The 22,392-nt window shown below is 43.4% G+C and overlaps 1 protein-coding gene and 1 pseudogene across 1 annotated transcript in view; both read right to left on the bottom strand.

Annotated features, from left to right (window-relative positions):
- The window catches only part of LOC121719390 (NACHT, LRR and PYD domains-containing protein 12-like), a 705,660-nt gene that overhangs the window by 82,592 nt on the left and 600,676 nt on the right, over positions 1-22,392 (bottom strand). The window lies entirely within an intron of this gene.
- Positions 15,499-22,102, bottom strand: LOC121719544 (annotated as a pseudogene).

The following is a 22,392-nucleotide window of genomic DNA, read 5'->3' as shown; positions in this document are numbered from 1 at the left end:
TACTGAAAATAAGTGATTTTCCACACAACATTCCACATGCCATTTCCTTAGCTTGTAGACTAAAATATTATAAATCAAAGTAGTTTAAATTTTCCACAATTAGCTCATAAACATAAGGTGCATTTTTTGTCTTGACTGTGTCTCAACTGTACCCTATAGAGTACAGTTGAGACACCCACCTGGTACAGTTGAGACACCCATCTTTAATGATGTATAGTTAACTAACCGTTAGTTGGAAAGTTTAATAAATAAAAACATAGCAATTGCAAAGTGTTTGTAGTTCGAATTCATTCATTTCATTTAAATTAGCGTTGGTTAAAAGGAATACATCATGAACAAAATGTGACACAGGAACAGATAGCGAACAGTAGCCTACAAATGGAATGTTCAAGTAGCCTAACACAATCCAATGTGTGTCTCAATTGTACCCCGCTGACCACCTCACACATTTCTCTAGATTTTGCAACGACCTTACATGACACAATGCCATAAAATATGCCAGGTTATAGGACACAGAATAATGTTTGTAATGATACCAGTTACGTTTAACAGTAACATAAGTGTAATGAGCTATTCATTGTCGAAGGTGCATGGTGAAGTGAAATTCTTACTTTGGAAAAAAAAAACATGTGCCGATATCCTTGGATGGGAGATACTTTTGTCGTTCAAATTTGCCATGATCAAAGAGGGCACTAATACGCATGTGCATAGCAAAAATCACAACTTGGGGTTGCTGTGCAAGCAAGATATTTAAGGTGTCTCAACTGTACACATGTCTCAACTGTACTCAGTCTGATGTTCATGTAAGTCGATGACAAACAGTTTAAGCTGTAGCCTAGCCTAAAACAAATTGTAAGTATCATTCTGGTGTGTTGCATTTTGTTGGAACTAAGGGCAACTATTCACTGTAAAAAGTTTAACGTAAAATTTACAGCAACTTGCTGGCAGCAAATAACCAGCAAGTTGCTGTATTTTACTCTACAGTACACCTACTGTATATGAAATCACAGTACCTATGCCTGATACTGTAAATGCAAACTACAGTAGTACTACCAGTGCTGTAATGTATACAGTATTGAATTGTCTACCGTATTTTTAATCACAGTACTTATGGATCATACTGTAACTTAGTACAGTAGTAATACCAGTGCTGTAATATTATATACAGTAATTTTGGGAAATTCATATCCTGCTTTATCTACAGCCAGGATAAATTTGACTAGGCCTAGGTATGGTTTAAGCTACACAAACTTGCATAAATAACCATTGACAACTTGTTATCAGTTTGAAAAGCAAGTACATTTATTCACTTTTTTCCGTTTAGAAATTCTCAGTGTGCTGCATCCTAACGTTAGACCAACGGTTGCAGTCAGCCTGATCCACCACCAGTAGCAGAGTGAAGCAGCACCTAGCAGAAATAGAAGAAAAAAAGATAAACAGTGTTAGATAACAATTTTCAACTGAAACTGAAGGCTACTTACAAGTGAAACTTTAGAATAATCATTTATATATATACTGTATGTTTTTTGAGTTTACTGTCAAAATGCCAGGCTGAAGATGGTGTTAGCATAACTCAGTTTCGCAAGGTATATTTAGCTGCTAACGTTAGCCAGCTGGGTGAGCTCATTGATGATGTTTGCTTGCAGCAACACATAGATATATGTACTGATTACGATGAGTTAACGTCAAAGATTGTTATCTTTGTTAACGTTACATAAGTTAGCTGGTAGCAGCTAAACCTCCACGTTAACGTTAACCAGCAGCACATCATCTTCAGCCTAACATTGTGACAGTAACATACTAGGCCTAGCACTACTAGCGAATGTTTTATATAAATTATATGAATATAATAAACTGTAACTTACTGAGAACTAAGGTAGCAGCTAGGCCTAATATAAATGAGACTGCCAAAACGTTAACGTAACATAAAACATTAACGTTAATGCCACCTTCACAGCAACAGCAACTATGATAGCTAGCCTAACCTTACTTACTTAGTTGATGACTTAGCATGGATGAGTTTGTAAGTTAGACAGTACAACGTACATAGACTGTACACATGCCCGAATTTAATGTAGTACAATTTCACAATGAAACATTAACGTTACATAAATAAATGCTTGCTTACCATTAAGGTGGAGCTGCGAACTTGACAGAGTGCTGAACACCTTTGGTCTAACTGACTGAACTGTTGCTCAAAAATGATCTCCCGCCGCCGGACAGTTCAAACGTCGTCGCGCGGTGCACGTTTCAATCACCACGTCAACATTTCCCAGTAAACCATAAATCCATGACTTTTCAATATCTTTTCAAAATGATGATTTGGATGGAAAATCAACATAATATCAATGTCACCTTGCTATCTGGGAGCTTAACTTTGTATTTATGTGCAAAAAGAAAACAGAAAACCCCAACTGATTTTCCGCCATGTTTTTTCAAAATTTTCAAAAAGCTGACAAGTGAGGGAGGAGTCAGATTTATTACTGTGTTATGATTCGCAGCAAATTTTTATTACTGTAGTTTGACCATTTTTGACCATAATTCATAGCGAAACTACAGCAACATACTGTATTCACAAATACAGTACACATTTTCCTCAAAAACAGCAGTGATGCTGTGAAAATCACAGAATCTTGTTACAGTGTTGGCTTCAAACAATCATTTTGGAGAGGTTTAGCCTACTTTAAAATGCGACGTTGGCTGAAGAGAATAGAACTCAAATCTGTCCAGCCTTTCTCAGTGATGCTTTCACAGATCGGCAAAGTAGGCCAGATTAGACTAGACTAAGATATAACTTTTTAAAACCTTCATACTGACTTCTGGTGATAATTTGCAAATGTAGCCTATACTAATCTACACAGATTAGTATAGGCTACATTTGCAAATGCAGCAAATTTATTTAAGTTTGCCATTAAACCATTAATCAAATCACAGCACTGGCTATTACTAGCATAAATGTTAATGTTACCGTTAATGTGGGCATTTATCATAATGTGATGCGTGCTGCACTGCATGCAATGCAAGCATCTGTGTGCACCGTTACCCAGGAATGCAACTGTGCGTCTGCACCTTGCGAATGTAGACAACATTCATAATATGGCTACTAGCTTTCATTCCCCATTCTGCATAAAACTAGATGTACCGCAGAGCGGTACAAAATATGACCGCCGCCCAGTCCAGCACATTTTTTCCACAAAAATAAGTCACGCTGAAAGGCCTATATGATTCTAACTGTCTCACTAAATTGCATTATCCACACTCAATTCTCACTGATATCGGCTAGACAACAAGTACCAAAACATGATTAGTTCAAAGATTTCACATGTAAAATTCATTTTATACAACCCCATGTCCATCTTGCCTGTTTATAATTCTGAGAAATTCTTGAATTGTGTGCATGTACATGTGTATGTTATATGTGTGTGTGTGTGTGTGTGTGTGCGTGCTTGTGTGTGTGCCTGTGTATGTGCCTGTGCATGCAAGCGTTCATATGTCTACTGTGTGAGTATGTGTCATACGTAACGTTTAAACGTTTGTGATCATTAAATAACTTTTACATACTTGCCATTCCCGACCTGTCATGCGACAATGTGACGTCACGGGAGTGCCTAACCATTTCACGCGTGGTGGTCGCGGAACTAGTTGCAATATTCTCCTTAACAGAGGTGTTGCTGTATCTACCTACTTCACACCGTAGAAGAAGCAATGAAGCCGCTCTAGTTGCCATGGTGAATCAGTGAATCTGTGATCGGTGGCGGGGTCTATTTGAGAGAGCCGTGAGCACGCACTTATCCAGGATAGGTTTCACCTGGCTTGATGAATCCGTGTCTGCTCATCCTGGCTTGCTCGTTGTGCAACCAATTAAGCCTGTACGATCGTGTTTTGGATTTATTGAGCGCAGCTCAGTAACTTATCCCGGATGTCGTAATTCTGCTTTTGTGCAATAGGCCCCTGGAGGCAAACATACGGAAAAAAAATGGTCATCCTAGTCCCTACAGTTCTCAAGATATTCACAGAGAACTGTGTCTGCCCTACCCTCCTTTCGGGGGTCCAGTCCAGCGGGGGGGGGGGGGGCTACAGATCAAAACGAAAAACGACGGTTCCATGCTATCCATGTGGGGTTATACATGCCCACCAAGTTTTGTGTACCCCGGTCTTTCAGTGTCCCGGGAATCCTTGTTGGTGTACGTCACTAAATGTACACATACATTATTTTATTGTAAGGCCCCCCATGAACGAAAGTACACCAAACTTGGCATGCATTCGGAGGGTGCCATAATGATCCTACACTTTTAATTTCGTGCAGTTTTGACCTTGTCAGCCAGAGATATTGTGATGAAAACACCTAATTTTTTGCTTTTTAATTTTTAACTAGGTGGCGCTATACATGAAATAAGTGGTAATGGGATGGGTTGACATCCCCCCTTAAGACCAACATACATAAAAAAGGTGGACCTCCTAGGCCCTACGGTTCTCGAGATATTCACAGAAAACTGTCTCCGGCCACCTACAGGCCAGTTGGTGTATAGTAACATAAATTAATTTATTGTGTGGCCCCCCATGAACGGAATTCCACAAAACTTGGCGTGCATACAGAGGGTGTCATAATGATCCTACACTTCCAATTTTGTGCAGTTTTGTATGTTAGGTCACAGATACCTGCGATTACAACACCTCATTTTATACCTTTTTGTGTTTAACTAGGTGGCGCTATACATGAAATGAGTGGTTATGGAATGGGTTGACATGGCCCCTTGAGATCAACATACAAAAAAAAATGGTCCTCCTAAACCCTACGGTTCTCGAGATATTCACAGAAAACTGTGTCTGCCCTACCCTCCTTTCGGGGGTCCAGTCCAGCGGGGGGGCTACAGATCAAAACGAAAAACGATGGTTCCATGCTATCCATGTGGGGTTACATGCCCACCAAGTTTCGTGTACCCCGGTCTTTCAGTGTCCCGGGAATCCTTGACGGAAATTTGGGCATGCGAAAAAGAAAAAAAAAAAGAACAAAAAAAAAAATCTGACTAAACCTATATGACCGCCGCTTCGCTGCGCGGCGGTCATAACTAAGAGTTGTAGCCTACATGTTTATTCCAGCTACGGATGGTCCTCTAGCAGAGAACAGGTGTGAGGCAGTGGTCATTTGATGCCAATATTTTTGAATGCCTTTGAATGACATTTCTAAGCTGATTCTTAACTCATTCTAAAGATGAACTACAAGGATACAGATTGTTGTGATGTTTACAGAGAAACAAGACAATCAAGAACATTCCAATGATTATTTATAAGTTATTTCATTAATAAAAACAGATGAAAATGGGCAGTGTACAATACCCAATACATTACATCTCGCCAAAAGTTATTTCTGTTGCACTTCACTTCTACTGTGTGTGTGTGTGTGCAATCTTTCTGCACCAGTAGACAGAGAAAAACCAGCGTATAGTCTCCAGGAGGTGTCTGGTTGCTTTATGCATCACACAAACAAAATGCTCTCACAAATGTATCAAACGGAAATACGTTGGGACTCAAATCAGGAAATATCTACATAAATAGGCTACAGCACCAAGCAGTGATGAGGGGTCCTATGAGCAGTGGTGGAATGTAACGAAGTACAAATACTTCGTTACTGTACTTAAGTAAATTTTCCACGTATTTGTACTTTACTTAAGTAAAATTTATAGTGCATACTTTTGACTTTTACTTCGTTACATTTTACAGCAATTATCTGTACTTTTACTCCGCTACATTTCTACAACACCATCGTTCCTTGTTACTGTGGCAGATTGGTTTACACCTCCACAATAGTTTCTGTGCCATTTCCTCTGGGCGCGATTGGTGGAGCTACCATCACCCTAATTGCAGGGCGCACTCTTATTTGGATATTTAGCTTAGCGGATATCACGGGGAGGTACTTTCTCCTGTCTTTGTTTTGCTTCCGGGGTGCCCGTCGTTACTCGGTGGCGTGTGGTGGCAAGTTGGCTTGTGTAGCCACTTCTCCGACGAGTGTGTTTTAATTAAGTCAGCTTGAGTGGTCCATATTCACTGGCAAGGCTGTTGTAGCAAGCTCTGACGCTGGGTGCTCGGTGGGAATCAGCTGGAGCCGTAGCCAAGCCTCTCATAAGCTCAATTCATGACCTGCGGTCCCAGAGAGGGGATTCATCGCCACTTGTCGTGTGGGAAGTGGATTACAGCCAAGTGCCTCCACGCCTTGGAAAGGCTGCTGTTCTGTTGTGCTGTGGATTTGTGGATGACGTTTTCATACGGTCGGGATTGAACGGCGTGCCTAGTTTGGTTGGGGACTATTTGTAGTTTAACGCATGGGGCTACGCAGTGGTGTACTGCCCTCTCTATAGCTCTACCTGCATGCCTACGTCTGGTTGTTGTTTTCTTTGATTTGGCGGCTATACGGTGTGTTGTCCCATCCTTTTGCTTGAGTTGCATGTTTATTCTGTGTTGTTTTCTTTGATTTGGCGCCTATCGCCGGCTATACCTGGTGTGTTGTCTTTTTTTTTTGTTTAACCTGCATGTTTATTTTGTTTGTTGTTTTCTTTGATTTGGTGCATGCGGTTATGCAGTGCTGTACTGTTTCTCCCTATGCTTGACTCGCATGCTTTTTCTAACTGTTGGCCTATTGGTATCTTTGAGGTGTGTGTGTGTGTGTGTGTGTGTGTTTGTGTTTGTGTTTGTGTATGCGTACTGTAACTTAAATTACTGTGACCAGGGCGGCTTCACTGTCAGGATCAACCTCTGGGCCCTGGTGGACAGCCTGACTGCCTCCCCTCCCCCTGTCTGAGATAAGTAGCCTAGTTTGATAAATGGGCTATTGGTGAATGAATGATTGCCATATAATTACTGTCAAGCCTTTTACCAACTCTTGTGTCTCTGTTCCTCCTCTCTCTCTCTCTCGCTTTCTCTCTCTTCCGGACAGGTGTGGTGGGTTTCCCACAGGCGGCAGGCCAACCTTCAGGTGGCGGAGTTCCCCCCTCACTTTTCTCTGCTGTGTACAACGGGTGCTTTATTCTGAATTGCAGTGTAATTGCAGTGCCATTATCCTTCACGTGTGGTGCGTGTCTTCTGGGTCCCTCCTTTTCGGAAATCCTGCTCGCTGTGGTAAGCCCCCTGCCCTGCTCCACTCCCTTTGATTACGGGTCACAGGTTAAGCTACGGCGTAACAGTGTGGTTGCCATCATTAACCATCCAGTAGATCTGACCCAGGCGTCTCCTGTATTTACACCTGATGCATTGCTTTTATGGTTGAATCTGTGTATGTATCAATAAATCATGTTAACTTAACTCTTGTCTCTGGCCTAAGAGTGTACGAATCTGTGTTGCCTTGTGGGTATTATAGGGAATATAGTATAACTGGTCCTAGGGTGTAACCCCCTAGGTGGCGTAGTCGACTCCAAATTTCCTTGCCACGTCACATTTGGCGTAGTCGGCAGGATTTCACTCCCTAAAGGCAGAGACTTGAGTTCTTTCATTTATTATTTTTTTTCTGGCTGATATATGGTTTGGTTTACCGTAATCTTGTTTCTATTTTCACCCAGGTGATGTTGAAATTCGGCGGTGAGTCTTAGTTATTTGTGGCAGCAACAGAACAGCAGCCTCGGTTTCAGGGGCCACAGAACTTCTTTGGGGTAAGGCCTATTTTGCGTAAATTGGCATCGCTCGTCTAGAATAGTACTGTTCTCCTAGTTAACATGGAGGAAGAAATGCAACAGATGCGAGACTTAATTGCACAACTAAAAGCAGATAACGAGCGCCTTCGTCAAGAACGGCCTGCTCCTGATCCTGGGCCAGCACCCACTCCCGGGCCCGCACCTACGCCCCTTGCTGTCACTGAGCGGCTAGTAGTCATTCCTCGCGACCGAAAATGTCCCATGTTCAATGGGAAGACGGGCATTGATGTTACAGAGTGGATAGAGGAGGTGCAGGCTTGCATACGCGCTAGACATCTGTCGTCGGTTGATCAGGCCTTCTTTATTTTTGATCATCTAGAAGGAGAGGCGATGGAAGAGATCAAGTATCGCTCTAGTGCCGAGCGAGTAGACCCTGTTAAGATCTTAGACATCTTAAGGGAGTTGTATGGCTGTAGTCAGTCCTATGTCACCCTTCAGCAAGCCTTTTTCTCTAGGCAGCAACAGGAAGGGGAGACGTTGCAGGAGTTTTCCCTGGCCCTGTTGGCTTTGATGGAACAGGTCAAGCAGCGTGCCCCTAGTGGTGTGCCTAATGCTGATGTTCTCCTTTGAGATCAGTTCGTGGAGCATGTCTTGGACAGTGCTCTTCGTAGAGAACTGAAGCAGTTAATTCGTCGTCAGCCATTGGCTACTCTGCTGGACGTTCGTAGGGAAGCTATTAGATGGGAACAAGAGGGGTTTCCGGTTGGTGCTAGGGCACGTAGTTTCTCGCTCCCAGCGGCCTATGGCATCCGGTATGGTGTACAGGGTCACTCTCGCTCAGCCTCTCCTGTACCCCCACCCTGTGGCGAGTTGGGGGAGTTGAAAAAGCTATTGAAGCAACAGCAGGAGCAGCTTAATCAGCTCACTCAGACTGTGGCCTCCCTGCAGAACCCTCCCTTGCTTAGCAGGCCCCCACACCCAGGTCCTTTGATATGTCGACGGTGCCAGCAGCCAGGCCATTTTGCTAGGGAATGTGATGGGGAACGAGTCCCCTCTCGCCCTCGAGCTAGTTCCACCTCTGGTCCGTCTTCCAACCTATTAAGAGCATCCCACTCCTCCCATCAGTCGGGAAACTGAAGCCCACTGAGCTGCCGAGTCACGGCTCAGTTGGGGTACCTACTGGCTCACAGGGTAGGGAGATATCTTGGCTTATGTCCTCTTGTCCAAGCATCAATGTCTTGATGGGGGGAGTCACTGTTTCTTGTCTCTTGGATACTGGATCCATGGTATCCACGGTAACTGAGGACTACTTCTTACGGCAGTTTGAACCATGGGGTCAGGAGCGGCTTCTGTCATGTCACTGGCTTCAGCTTAAGGCTGCAAATGGCCTGGCTATCCCTTACATTGGCTACTTGGAGTTGGATGTGGTCCTGTGTGGCAAGGCAATGCCTCGCTGTGGTGTCCTGGTAGTGAAAGATCCTCCAGGAGGCCCACCGGCTGTCCCTGGGGTCCTCGGCATGAATGTGATTAGCCGGTGCTACCACAAACTTTTTGGAGCTCATGGCCCCTCACTTTTTGACTCTCCCCCTGTGTCACAAGCTCCCGGTCCGGTCGTTGAGGCTTTACAGCGATGCCATTTGGCAGCAAGCCAGACCTCAAGAATTCGCATGGGTATTGCCCGGGTCCGAGGCCCACGGGCTGTGCGCATAGCCGGTGATACCATGAAATTGGTTGCCAGTACCTGTCCGGAACAGATCTCCGGTCAGACTGCACTCTTTGAGCCTCCTGACTCCGGGTTACCGGCAGGGTTCCTGGCTTCACCTTGTTTGGTCCAGGTCCTGAGAGGCACGACCTATGTCCCAATAGTCAACGTAGGGCTAAGCGAAGTCCTTCTTTATCCTTGTGCTAGCCTGGGCTCTTTGAGTAGCGTAGAGGTCATCAGCTTGCCTACTGGCGTTTCAGAAGTCCGGTCCATTACTGCTACTCTTGCCTCACAAGAAGCAACAAGCCCTGTTTTGGATAGGATTGAATCTGTTGATTTGTCCGCCTTGTCTGAGCCAGAACAGACAGAGGCGCGGAGGCTTTTGCATAAGTATAGAACTGTGTTTTCAGCTCATGACGGAGACTTGGGTTGTACCAATTTAATATCCCACGACATCCCACTGCTGGATGATGTACCCGTTCGGCAAAGGCATCGACGTATTCCCCCCTCAGATTACGAGGCAGTTAAGGCTCATATTAACCAGCTCCTCGAGTCGCAGGTAGTGAGGGAGAGTTGTAGCCCCTACGCGTCACCTATTGTGCTCGTTAAGAAAAAGGATGGGAGCCCGCCTCCTGAATAGTAAGACACGTAAGGACTCCTTTCCCTTACCCCGTATTGAAGAGAGCTTGGATGCGCTGGCAGGGGCCCAGTGGTTCTCCACGCTGGACCTTGCAAGCGGGTACAACCAAGTTCCAGTCGCAGAGACAGATAAACCTAAGACTGCATTCTGTACACCCTTCGGTTTATTTGAGTGGAATAGAATGCCATTTGGACTATGCAACGCTCCCAGCACATTCCAGCGGTTAATGCAGCGAATGTTTGGAGATCAACAATGCCAGTCCTTGCTGCTTTATTTGGATGACATTGTTGTTTTCTCTTCCTCTGTCACCCAGCATTTACAACGGCTAGAAGTTGTTCTTAGTCGGCTTCATAAAGAAGGCTTAAAGGCCAAATTGGAAAAGTGTGCGTTCTTCCGACAACAGGTTGGTTATCTTGGACACGTGATTTCCAACATGGGAGTTGCCACCGATCCAGGTAAAATTGAAGCAGTAGCCCAGTGGCAGCGGCCCCGCCACATTTCAGAACTACGCTCATTTCTTGGGTTTGCCAGTTATTACAGGCGTTTTGTAGAGGGTTTTGCAAAGCTCACTAACCCCCTCCATAAGCTGGTGGCAGAGCTCTCGGGGCCGAAATCCAAGCGTGGATCTAGCCAAGGTCTTGAGGCTGCATGGACAGCTCAGTGTAGGGAGAGTTTTGAGGCCTTGAAGGCCAGGTTGGTGTCTGCACCAGTTCTAGCTTACGCTGATTTCTCTCTGCCTTTTGTTTTGGAGATTGATGCTAGCCACAGTGGTCTCGGAGCAGTTCTCTCCCAGGAACAACAGGGAGTTGTCCGGCCCGTAGCTTACGCCAGCCGGTGTCTTCGGCCCACTGAGCGCAATATGAACAACTACAGCTCCATGAAGTTGGAGTTCCTTGCGCTCAAGTGGGCCATGACCGAGAAATTTAGAGAGTACCTGCTGGGCCACAAGTGTGTGGTATTCACCGACAACAACCCCCTAAGCTACCTCCAGTCGGCCAGGCTGGGTGCCACCGAACACCGATGGGCAGCCCAGCTTGCGGCTTTTGATTTTGAGATCAAGTACCGCTCTGGCCGTAGCAATAAAAACGCAGACGCTCTGTCCAGGCAGTATATGTCCAGTGCGAGCCTAGGTGAGTGCAGTCTCCCGGGAACATCGGTCCCGGCCTGCCTGCAGCAAACCTCAGTACCAAGCCCGGTGGTGTCAGCAACACAGTCAGTCATTTCGGTTCTCCCTGGTCACTCCCCCTCTGATATCCGCTCCATGCAGGAGGGCGATCCTGCCTTGAAAGAGGTATTGGAGTTCTGGAGGAGACAGGCCCCACCTACTCCTGAAGAGCGGCGACTTGTCACTAAGCCTGCTCTGGGGTTTTTGCGTTACTGGGATCGTTTAGTAGAATACGAGGGGGTATTACATCGTCGGGTTTTCCGTTCAGATGGGGGTGAGATTAGGAAATATTCCTTAATTGTGTGTGATTAAATAAAGATGCATAGCCTACAATTGGGGGGTAGTAACGTGAGCGCTCATTCAATGTCTATGCGTCTGCGCAAGTGAAACTGAACTTAATCATAAAGACACCTTTCTCAGCAACTTTTCTGTTCAATCAGCATAATTGGCATTACGATCCACCCGACGTTTCCCTTGTCTACCCCGTTAAACTTCAGGCTCTCGTGTTTTGCTGAATGATATTACTCAGCAGATCACCCTAGTAGATAACCAGAATTACAGTCTCTAGAATTGATGGGCCACAGATGGTAAGCACAATTGCATTAACTAAAAACTATCTAGTCGAGTATAACCTAAAACTAGCTTAATTAAAATGCCACAGCCCATACTGATTTTTCCTTTTAGAATATAGATATTAAAGGAGAATTCCGGTGTGATATTGACCTAAAGTGTATCGAAACATGATACCGAGTGTGAACGTATGTCTCATAGCCCATCTCGGCTTGTCCCCTGCACTCCAAAATCTGGCGCTAGTTAGCCGATGCTACCAACATCTTTTTCAATAGTGGTGCTTCGGCATCGGGCTAGCCATGCAAATAAATCACTGTTTTACACCCATTTACGAGGCTCAATGTATCTCCACACTTCATTGGTAGACTTCCGAGGGCCCTGACATTTAAAACGAGACATTGAGAACTTTGAAAAAGCACTGGTAGTTTACTTACAAGACGATTTATACAGACAGTATCTTCACGAAGTTTAGCGTTTGCAGCCATCTTGAATTTAGTCACGATAAGTCGAGCAACGAGTAAGAATGAACAGCTATGATAAGGGATCAGATTCCAAAAATAATTCAGTGGAAATGCATGGATTCCAGTTGCTGCTACTGGAAGAAACTGGAATCCATGCATTTCCACTGAATTATTTTTGGAATCTGATCCCTTATCATACCTGTTCATTCTTACTCGTTGCTCGACTTATCGTGACTAAATTCAAGATGGCTGCAAACTTTAAACTTCGTGAAGATACTGTCTGTATAAATCGTCTTGTAAGTAAACTACCAGTGCTTTTTCAAAGTTCTCAATGTCTCGTTTTAAATGTCAGGGCCCTAGGAAGTCTACCAATGAAGTGTGGAGATACATTGAGCCTCGTAAATGGGTGTAAAACAGTGATTTATTTGCATGGCTAGCCCGATGCCAAAGCACCACTACTGAAAAAGTTGTTGGTAGCATCGGCTAACTAGCGCCAGATTTTGGAGTGCAGGGGACAAGTCGAGATGGGCTATGAGACATACGTTCACACTCGGTATCATGTTTCGATACACTTTAGGTCAATATCACACCGGAATTCTCCTTTAAGAGAATAAATCATTATGGAAATACTTTTACTTTTAATACTTAAAGTACATTTAAAAGCAGGTACTTTTTACTTTTACTTAAGTAGGGTTGTCATTGTGGTACTTTTACTTTTACTAAAGTAAATATTTCTCTGTGTATTTGTACTTTTACTTAAGTACTGAGGTTCAGTACTTCCTCCACCACTGCCTATGAGACCAGCGGCAGGGCACAGCCTAGTTGCCAGCTTGATGCTATCTTGCCACGGGTGTGACTGTAAGCACTCACATCAAGCTCCATGACAACTAAAGAATAGCTGACATTTACCATCACTTTCAAAAGCATTGTTCACATTTTTGCTGATTTTGATTGGTTGTCACATACAGGCTTTCAAAACTACATTGTTGTGAGGCTTGGTCTCAGGAGCATTTAGACCAAATCGGTGCAGATCAGTAGATGACCCAGACCCATCCTTCAAAGAGAACAACTTTGGACCCCAGTCTTTTGAAAGGCTCAGAAGCCCCCAGTTTTATTGTTTTTTTTTTTTGGTTGTTAGATACATTATAATGCATAAATTAACATTTACATAAAATTGTGAAAAAAAGCTATCCAGCATTAACTGAGGAAAAAAAACATTAGCTAGATTATACAGATTTACGGAGCCCCGGATATGTCACGGGGAAAAAAAAAAAATAAGTTGTGGCCACGAAATAGCAATTCGTTTCCACAAAGTACTAATTTGTGGCCACGAAATATTAATTCGTTCCCACGAAATAGTAATTCGTTCCCACGAAATAGGTAATTTGTGGCCACGAAATATTAATTCGTTCCCACTAAATAGTAATTTGTGGTCACGAAATAGGTAGGCCTATAGGCTGTGCACTGGACAGCTGGATGAGCAAATCAAGCGCAACTCCTCAAACAGGAACAGTCGCTGTCACACAATGGACAGGGATATGGTAGAGTGCTATTTTAGGCTGGGAATGAAATACAAAGACATTTTGAAAAGCCTGGCATTGGAGGGATTCATTATTAGCGAGAGGCATCTCCACAGACTATTAAGAGCCAGGTCGCTGCACCGGCGTAGGTAGGCCTACGACTTGAACGTGTCTCTCTCGTTTGTGTTTTTTTATAAGGCGGCCGTGAACATTTCCATTAAAACATGCATCAGATAGCTGGAGGTGAATCTTCACCCCCCCCCCCCCCCCCCCCCTCACTCTCACTTTTTCCCCATCCTCATCTCATACGCCGCGCGTTGATGAAATCATATATCGGGCACTTCTATCTTTTGTAAAACGTCGCGTCGCAGAGGTGCGCTGACCCGAGGACCTGTGCCGATAGATGGACGGTCAGGAGCAACGCCGAGGCTGATGGAGAACCGGGACAAATGAAACACTTGAATGAAATGAATGAATTGAATGAAACGTAATTTACAAAGCCATTGTAAAACACTGAAAGTTAATATTTTGTCACTAGCAACCTACATCTGCCCTCTGTCAAATACAGTTGCATTTACAGCTCTGAACAAAACCGTTCAAGAGTTATTTAAGGAGAAGTCGAACGTGCGTTATGTTTCATTCGTCCCTCCTGGCTGGGACAAATGAAACAGAATGGGGGACGAATGAAACATACAGCTTAAATTATGTAAACTTCCCACAACTTCAATATTTGACAACATACCATGAATGGTACTTCAAGTATGTGTTATTTTAGATAGATTGCTGCTGGGCTATATGTCTTGGTTCATGTCTGTTAACAACTCATTGCCGTCATGGTGATGCGCGTATTTCGCGGTTATGGAAATAGCATGCACTATGCCATTAATATAGCTAGAATAATGCATGTTTCGAATTATATAATTTTTCTATAGTACAAAATGATATTTCACTCTGTTTTTATGTGGTTAAAGCCACCACACATCCAAATAAGTGCCCTTCATGACCCACAGGCCGTCAGTCTCCATAGGTTAACATGGCAAAACTCGACCCCCTACCTGATAGCCCTAAATATATTTGCATCTTTCTAAAACTGCTTTTCCATGTCTCACCTGCATAAAATATAGTATAAACACAGATATGTGTGCATTGAATAAATGGGGTTTACTGCCTGGTCGGGACAAATAGGTGTTTCAATCGTCCCCCCATAGAAATTTAGCATTATAGGCTGTTTTGCATCCATTACAAACAAAGATGCAATGTGAACGTCTGGGATTGGGGAGAGCACTAAATGCTCTACTGAATAAGCATGAAGTCAAACCTTTAAATGAAAAACACTCTTTAATAATCAAAAACCACTAATGAAGTAAACTTGTGACCATCAGAAATCGTTTATCGCCTGTAACTCCGTGATAACAGGACGTAACGGGACGTAACAGGAAGGCATTTGGCTGAGCAACAGTTGTACCCTACTGCAAACCAGTTGTACCCTACTGCAAACCAGAGAATTGAGAGCTGGTGGGGAGTAATGAGAAAAGACACGACAGGCTTCTACTGGCGCTCGATTTGCTCACCCAGCTGTCCAGTGCAGGTTAGATAATACATATTTCGTGGCCACAAATTACTATTTCGTGGGAACGAATTAATATTTCTTGGCCACAAATTACCTATTTCGTGGGAACAAATTACTATTTCGTGGGAACGAATTAATATTTCGTGGCCACAAATTAGTACTTTGTGGGAACGAATTGTTATTTTGTGGCCACAACTTATTATTTTTTGGGAACGAATTGCTATCCGGGGCTCCGTACAGATTACATACATAACCATAAATTATAGACCTAGATTACAGAATACACGTAAATATTGTTCAAAATACTTTTATGTACAATATGCAGTATATGGGTACAAATGCATCTAATCCAAGAGCTAGTAGAAGCTCTAATAGGTTATAACAATAAATCAACAGTGACAAGTGGAAAGTGAAAGATGTCTTTTCTCTTTTCAATAACAATTTATCACACAGAGTTATGTAATGAACATGTTGGTCATTGTTACAATTTGAGAGAGAGAGAGAGAGAGAGAGAGAGAGAGAGAGAGAGAGAGAGAGAGAAAGGAAATATGAACTAATCTGTGACTTTTTCAGAATCTTTCAGGGGACAGTCCCCTCCTCCCTTCCTCTTCTGACTTCCTCCTTCACCGCTGATCTCATATGTTCGCTCCATCCCTCCAGTCTTCCAGACATTAGCGAACCAATCCCAGAGCTGTTAGCTGTTGACATCAGTCTTGTTTTGAGGGGGCTTCAGATGCTGTGTCTGAGATGTGTGTGTGTATGTGGTAGGCTGAGGGCACGGAGGACCGGTCATCTTCACTGAAAATAAAACACATGCAGACTTAAGGACTTCTACATATCTGTGTAATATTGATGGCATATAAACTCTTAGGGTGAACGACAGTTCTGCTGCAGCCTGAGCTTATAAAACAGCCATAAGAATTTTGGTGTCACTCCCCTCCAAAATCAAAATGGAAAAGAGCTGCATTGCTACAGGAATTCTGAGATCTCTTTTTACAGACTGCTGTCAGTGAATTTCCTCTATATTGTTTCAGAGTTGTGTATATACTTTGTTGCAAATGTTTATTAGTTTATAGTTTAATTTATTATTATGTTTCTCAACTATAGGGGGACCCTGAGAGGAAATATTATTTAGTGCTGCTTTAAATAAATATTTCAATATGTATTGTATTCTATATTTATAGCAACAGGAAAAAAGTAGGTGTTGAAGGCCCATCACTGATTCCTGGGATCCCTGACATATTATATCAAAGAAATGTGTCCATGACAGACAGTCATTTAGCGTTAGATTGCAGGTTTTCTGCATCCACAATGGCATTACATCCTATCAAGATGAGAATCGGACAAATAAGTGGATTAAATTAAAGTTAAAAAAAATACTCTTATGCCAGTGTGACTCACCCTTACCCTGGAAATCCAGAGTTCTCGCAAGAGCACAATTTGAATTGTCTCTGTGAGACACTCTGGCAATGAGTAATGATGCATGTTACTTCAATCGCGAGAAACCAATCACATCGGTGTATCTGATATAGGCGGGCCAGAGGCGAGCTAAACAGATGACGACAGCGCTGCAACGAGTTGGTCGTAGTGTTATCCAATTACCAGGGTCTGAAATTTCCAGGCTAACCCACCCTGAGGGGGATATTACCAGGGGCGGACTGGGACCAAAAATCGGCCCTGGCGTATTTGGCCCAAGTGGCCCTCAAATCGGTCGGGCACACAAAAGGTGCGTCGGCCCACCAGGAAAATGCCCGGTATGCCAGATGGCCAGTCCGCCCATGGATATTACGTTTGTCTTGGCACATGTTATATCCATGTTCGGCATGTCTTTATTTTCGTCAAAACAGTGAGTGGTGTGGGGTAATGTTGACAGAGAGAAGACAGTATTATAAATATTCATATTTCTGTCCCTCTGTGGCTCCTTATTAAAGTTACACGTCAATTCAATAGCAGGGCATGGGTCATACTGATTCTACTGTATTATTATCAATGATTTTATTACCACTTCTATAATATTCTATTACCTCGTGGGTCATAATTATGATTCTACTGTATTACCACTTTCTTCTCAGATAAAGATCCAATCACAACCAAACTTGGTACACACAGTCACCACCACCACCACACCCCATGGACTAACATCAGATGCTGTGGAATTCTACACATAGGGTCCACTAAAACTGCCATATGTTGATATCTCTAGATTGTAGATGTAGAAATGTGAAATTTGGTGTACTTTTAGTTTGTCCCATTTACTCAGTGACGCTACACTCACAGACATGCCCCCACAGAGTAGCGCTGTAGCTGCCTGGCTGCTTTAGCTGCTGGAACTAGCAACTCGAGTAACTAGGTAAAAACGATTGTTTTCAGGGTTTTTTTTTCGTACCGACAGTACTCGGTGACTTTGAGCTCTATGTGAATAATTGCTGGTTTTCTCATTAAAGGGCACTCAATTCTGACTGGACCCTGGTAATCACCGCTTGCAGATATATTGTTTATGTCTTTATTTCTTAGCAGACACTTTTGTCCAAAAATAGACTCACATTGTACTGTACATTGACCCAAACCCCAGATCAAAACACACCAGAGAGGAAACTCACCTCTCCCTCCAGTGCTCCCCTGGACACTCCACATAGTGTTTACGGACTCCTGGGAGCCCCATTCAGAGGGGGCTTCAGACAAGGCTACAGAAGGTGCTACTGATGGGTATGTGCCATAGCCTGAGGTATCCACTGTGAACATCCCAGATCTGTCATCTCCACCCACTGGAACATAAATAAAGTGAGTATAAAACAATATTACCATGAGAAATACTCCACTGCAAGCAGTTTTAATTTCACACCACATTTCTCAAGGTGAAAAGCACCACACACGGGCAACACAACTTTTTTTTCACCACACACGGGCAACACAAGGCAGCTCTTCCAAAGAAATACTGCATACTTATTCCAAAGTCAGAATACAGTATCTTATAACTACAGTATCATTCCTAAATTCACCATGTACAGTATTTTTCAGAGAGAGTAATTTAGTACTCACTCAGAGGGGGAGTTGCCATGCTTCCCTGCAGACTCAACTCATCCAGTCGTGCTGAAGCCTCATCCATATCTCTGCTCTGGTCATCTGCTCTATTCCGTCTCAGTAAACCTATAAATCAAACATAAAAAACCCTGTTAATTTGGTAGTGTAACAAGATAAGAGGTCCTATATTACTCATAATGTCTTAGTAAGTTAGTGGTAACATTTAGATTATACAGATAGATTATACAAATAGGTATCACATTATATTAAATGTTTGAGTTGAAGATTAGTATCCATTCAACATTGATTTAGTGGGGATACTGCACCTCTGAAGAGAGTCGCCCATCTTGTCCTTTTTCTTCTTTTTCTCCTCTTCTTGTGGGCTCTGATAGTGAGCTCCTCCGTTTCTTACCACCATCTGTTCTATCTTCTCCAGCAGCTCTGTTACTTGTGTATCATCAGTCCAGTCCTTGTTGTTGAGGACATGATATCTGTTCCCACATTTCTCAATGATCAACCGCAGGGATTCTCCTTCACTCTCAATGTGCTGCTCAATGGATGTGTCTCCCAGCCAGTCTCCATAGGTGAAAAGGACAATTGTGTGTCTCCAAACATTTTTACTAAGAAGCTCCAAATGGTCCCGTATGCTTTTTGTGTAGACCTCTGTAAAAGTACAATCTACACGTATGACTAGAAGGACTGCATGCGGTCCTGGGGGACACAGAGACACACTGAGCACAATGTCCCGTTTGGTTTTCTGGGAAGTGTCTCTGAGGGTTTCACCCCCCCCCCCCCCCCCCACCCTGGTGTGTCTACCACAGTGAGCTGTCTGCCTGCTACTTCTCCCTGTCTCTTCACACACTGAGTTGTTCTTATCTTCAAGTCAAATTCCTCTTTGCACAGGATGGTATTTCCTGATGAACTCTTCCCAGCATATTTGTGTCCCAAAAGCACAACCCTCACGCTTGAGAGGAACTGAGCATCACCTGTTAAGAAACAGAAAAATGCATCACCGTATAAGAGGTTGGCAGGTTGGCACCCCCCACAGTAGTAAAAGATGAGCGTGCTGCTAACTCCACTGACCTCTACTGGACAACACTGGATGCAGTGATATTTTTGTCCAACAGAGGGGAGTGTTGTGGTATTTATTGGTATTGTATGATAATATTTAGATTAATGGGTTTGGTGTCACGAGCCCAGTTCATATATTTAAATATGAATTCATAGTTCAAAAACACATTGGGCCCTTTCTTAGACCCAGCACAGTTTTTGTGAACGATGCCGTTCTCATGTCCCTGAAAACCAGCAAACTAGGCCTCAGCCGTGGCGGAACTGGCTGGGGCACCTGCACCATATGCCGGCGACCCGGGTTCGATTCCCGTCCCGTGGTCCTTTCCGGATCCCACCCCGACACTCACTTCCTGTCATTCTCAACTGTCCTATCACATTAAAGGCATAAAAAGCCCCAAAAAATATACTTAAAAAAAAAAAAAACTAGCAAACTAGCAACAGAGGATTCTACAACGGAGTATTAGGGCCACACATGAAGACAAAAAATATTTTTTCCATGGCGAGATTAAACTCGACATGTTGACTTTAAAGTCGACAACAGTCGACAACAGTCTCTTTCTGTCCATCTCATAGTGACGGCCCCCGTTTCCAAAGATAATTATCTCCATCTTCTCCATCAGCTGTGTGACCTGTGTTCTGTCACCTTTGTCTACATTGTTGAGAACATGATATCTGTTCCCACATTTCTCTACCAGATATCTGATGTGTTCTTCACTCTCAATGTACTGCTCAATGGTTGTGTTTCCCAGCCAGTCTCCACGGGTAAACAGCACCATGGTGTGACTCCAGACTCTCTCACTGAGATACTCCATATGTTGTTGAATGTTTTGTTTCAGGTCCACTGTGAAAGCAGAATCTATTCTTACATTCAGTAAGAGAATGTGTGGTCCTGGAGGACACAGAGACACACTGAGCACAATCTCCTGTTTAGTGAGCTCAGGGGTGGCTTTGAGGTTGACATTATTCCACCATCCTGGAGCCTCGACTACAGTGACCCGTCTGCCTGCCACACACTGAGCTGTTCTTCTCTTCAGGTCAAACTCCTCTCTGCCCAGGATGGTGTTTCCTGATGAACTCTTCCCAGTTGTTCTGTGTCCCTGCAGCACAACTCTGAACTCTGACCGCGGGGATGAGTTCCCTGCTGAAAAGAATATATGAATATATTTGACATTATATGACCATGTTATCTTAAGAACTTTGTGGACTTTGAGCAGCAGTAAGGAGTTGTGGTTTAAATCTAGTGAGCTAACCACCTAAAGTTCATGTACACCTTGTACACACCACTTACAGCCCCACTGGCACTGCTAAATGTTGGTGCATGTTTGGAGATACAGCTGACAATGGCCTGATGTGTAAACTTCTCTTTCATTTTCACGGGAATTTACGCCCCAGAACACAGAACTGTAGTGCACATCCAGGATGGTTAGTGGGAACGGCACATGTGTTTACATGTGATGCACATGATATCAAAATGAATTTGAAGATAAAATCGAAAATAACAGGGATAAAAACTAGCCTATCAAGTGTAAAGCAGATGTACAGTGTTGCTTCAATTTCACCAACTTTACTATTTTACTAATTTCTTCCATGGCCATAAGAATTAATATTATGATACATTTGATTAAATGTTATGTTTCATAAACTAGATAATTATGAAGATTGTTGGATATTTATTTTTGCTATGAAAAAGCTTAGTTTGTTTTAGTATAATACACAGAAAATACAACACAACTCACGCTTCAGTGACTGGAGGTGTTGTCTTTGCTTCTCCACCTTCATCAGTCTCTCTGTTGCTCTCTGTTCTTCATTCCTCCTCCTCTCCTTCACTTCCTCCAGTCTCGTTCTGTCCATCTCAAAGTGACAGTTTTTGTTTCCTGCTAGCATCTCTTCTATCTTTTCCAGAAGCTCTGTGACCTGATCACCTGCCCTATTCTCATTGTTGAGGACATGATATCTGTTCCCACATTTCTGTACTAGAGTCTGCAGGGCCTCTTCACTCTCAATGTACTGCTCAATAGTTGTGTTTCCCAGCCAATCTCCACGGGTAAACAGCACCATGGTGTGACTCCAGACAGCACTAACGAGAAGCTCCAGGTGTTCCTGAATATTTATTCTTTTTTCAATTGTGAAAGAATCATCAATATCTATGACAAGTAGGACAGCATGTGGTCCTGGAGGACACAGAGACACACTGAGCACTATATCCTTTTTAGTGAGCTCAGGAGTGTTTATGAGGTTGTCATATCTACACCATCCTGGAGCCTCGACTACAGTGACCTGTCTGCCTGCTACTTCTCCCTGTCTCTTCACACACTGAGCTGTTCTCTTCAGTTCAAACTCATGGATCCAAGCGCCACTCGCGCCTAATTGTAAAAGATGCTATGCGCAGGATGTGCCTACTTATAATGAGAGAGTAGATAGCACTGACTGCAATGCCATTGTGCAAAACGTTTTCTAAACAACAAAAACAGAAAGGATGAAGGCAGCAAATGGACCATGGACCCCCGCACCCCCAGCCGAAAATATCTTCCCGTGCCTCTGATAACACAATAATTAGGCTACTCCGGTTTATTGGTAAAGCAAACATGCATCGATAAGCTACATTGTTAAGATCCACGAGTTTAGTTACACAAGCAACAAATTAGACAAATGTTCAACGGATGCTAACTATGTGCCATGTCGCACTTGTTTTCTAAAAACCCAGAAAATAAAAGAGCGTGCGGATGAGGTGTTTTTTAAAATCAAAGCCTAAATTATTTTACGAAGCAAATAGCCAACTTACCATTATAGGAAGGCTGTTATTAGAATCATGTGATGGAAGAATGTAAAAGTCTACAAAACCTCTAGGCTACACAAAGTCCATCCTAGAAATGTCGATGACGTTTTACTTCAGAATCGAATTCAGGCCATAGACATAATATACATAGACGCCGCATCGACCGCTGCTCCCTACTAGCGCTGACGAGATTTGGAGCCGCCATCTTGGACCGGTCATCCACTCCACTCAGTGTAATCTGTTTGGCCGGTGCAATGAGCTGTCAGCACACTTA

Source organism: Alosa sapidissima, chromosome 9 (genome assembly GCF_018492685.1).
Source record: "Alosa sapidissima isolate fAloSap1 chromosome 9, fAloSap1.pri, whole genome shotgun sequence".
Classification (NCBI taxonomy): Eukaryota; Metazoa; Chordata; class Actinopteri; order Clupeiformes; family Clupeidae; genus Alosa; species Alosa sapidissima.
The sequence above is the reverse complement of the archived record's forward strand: the minus strand, read 5'-3'. Positions and strand labels throughout refer to the sequence as shown.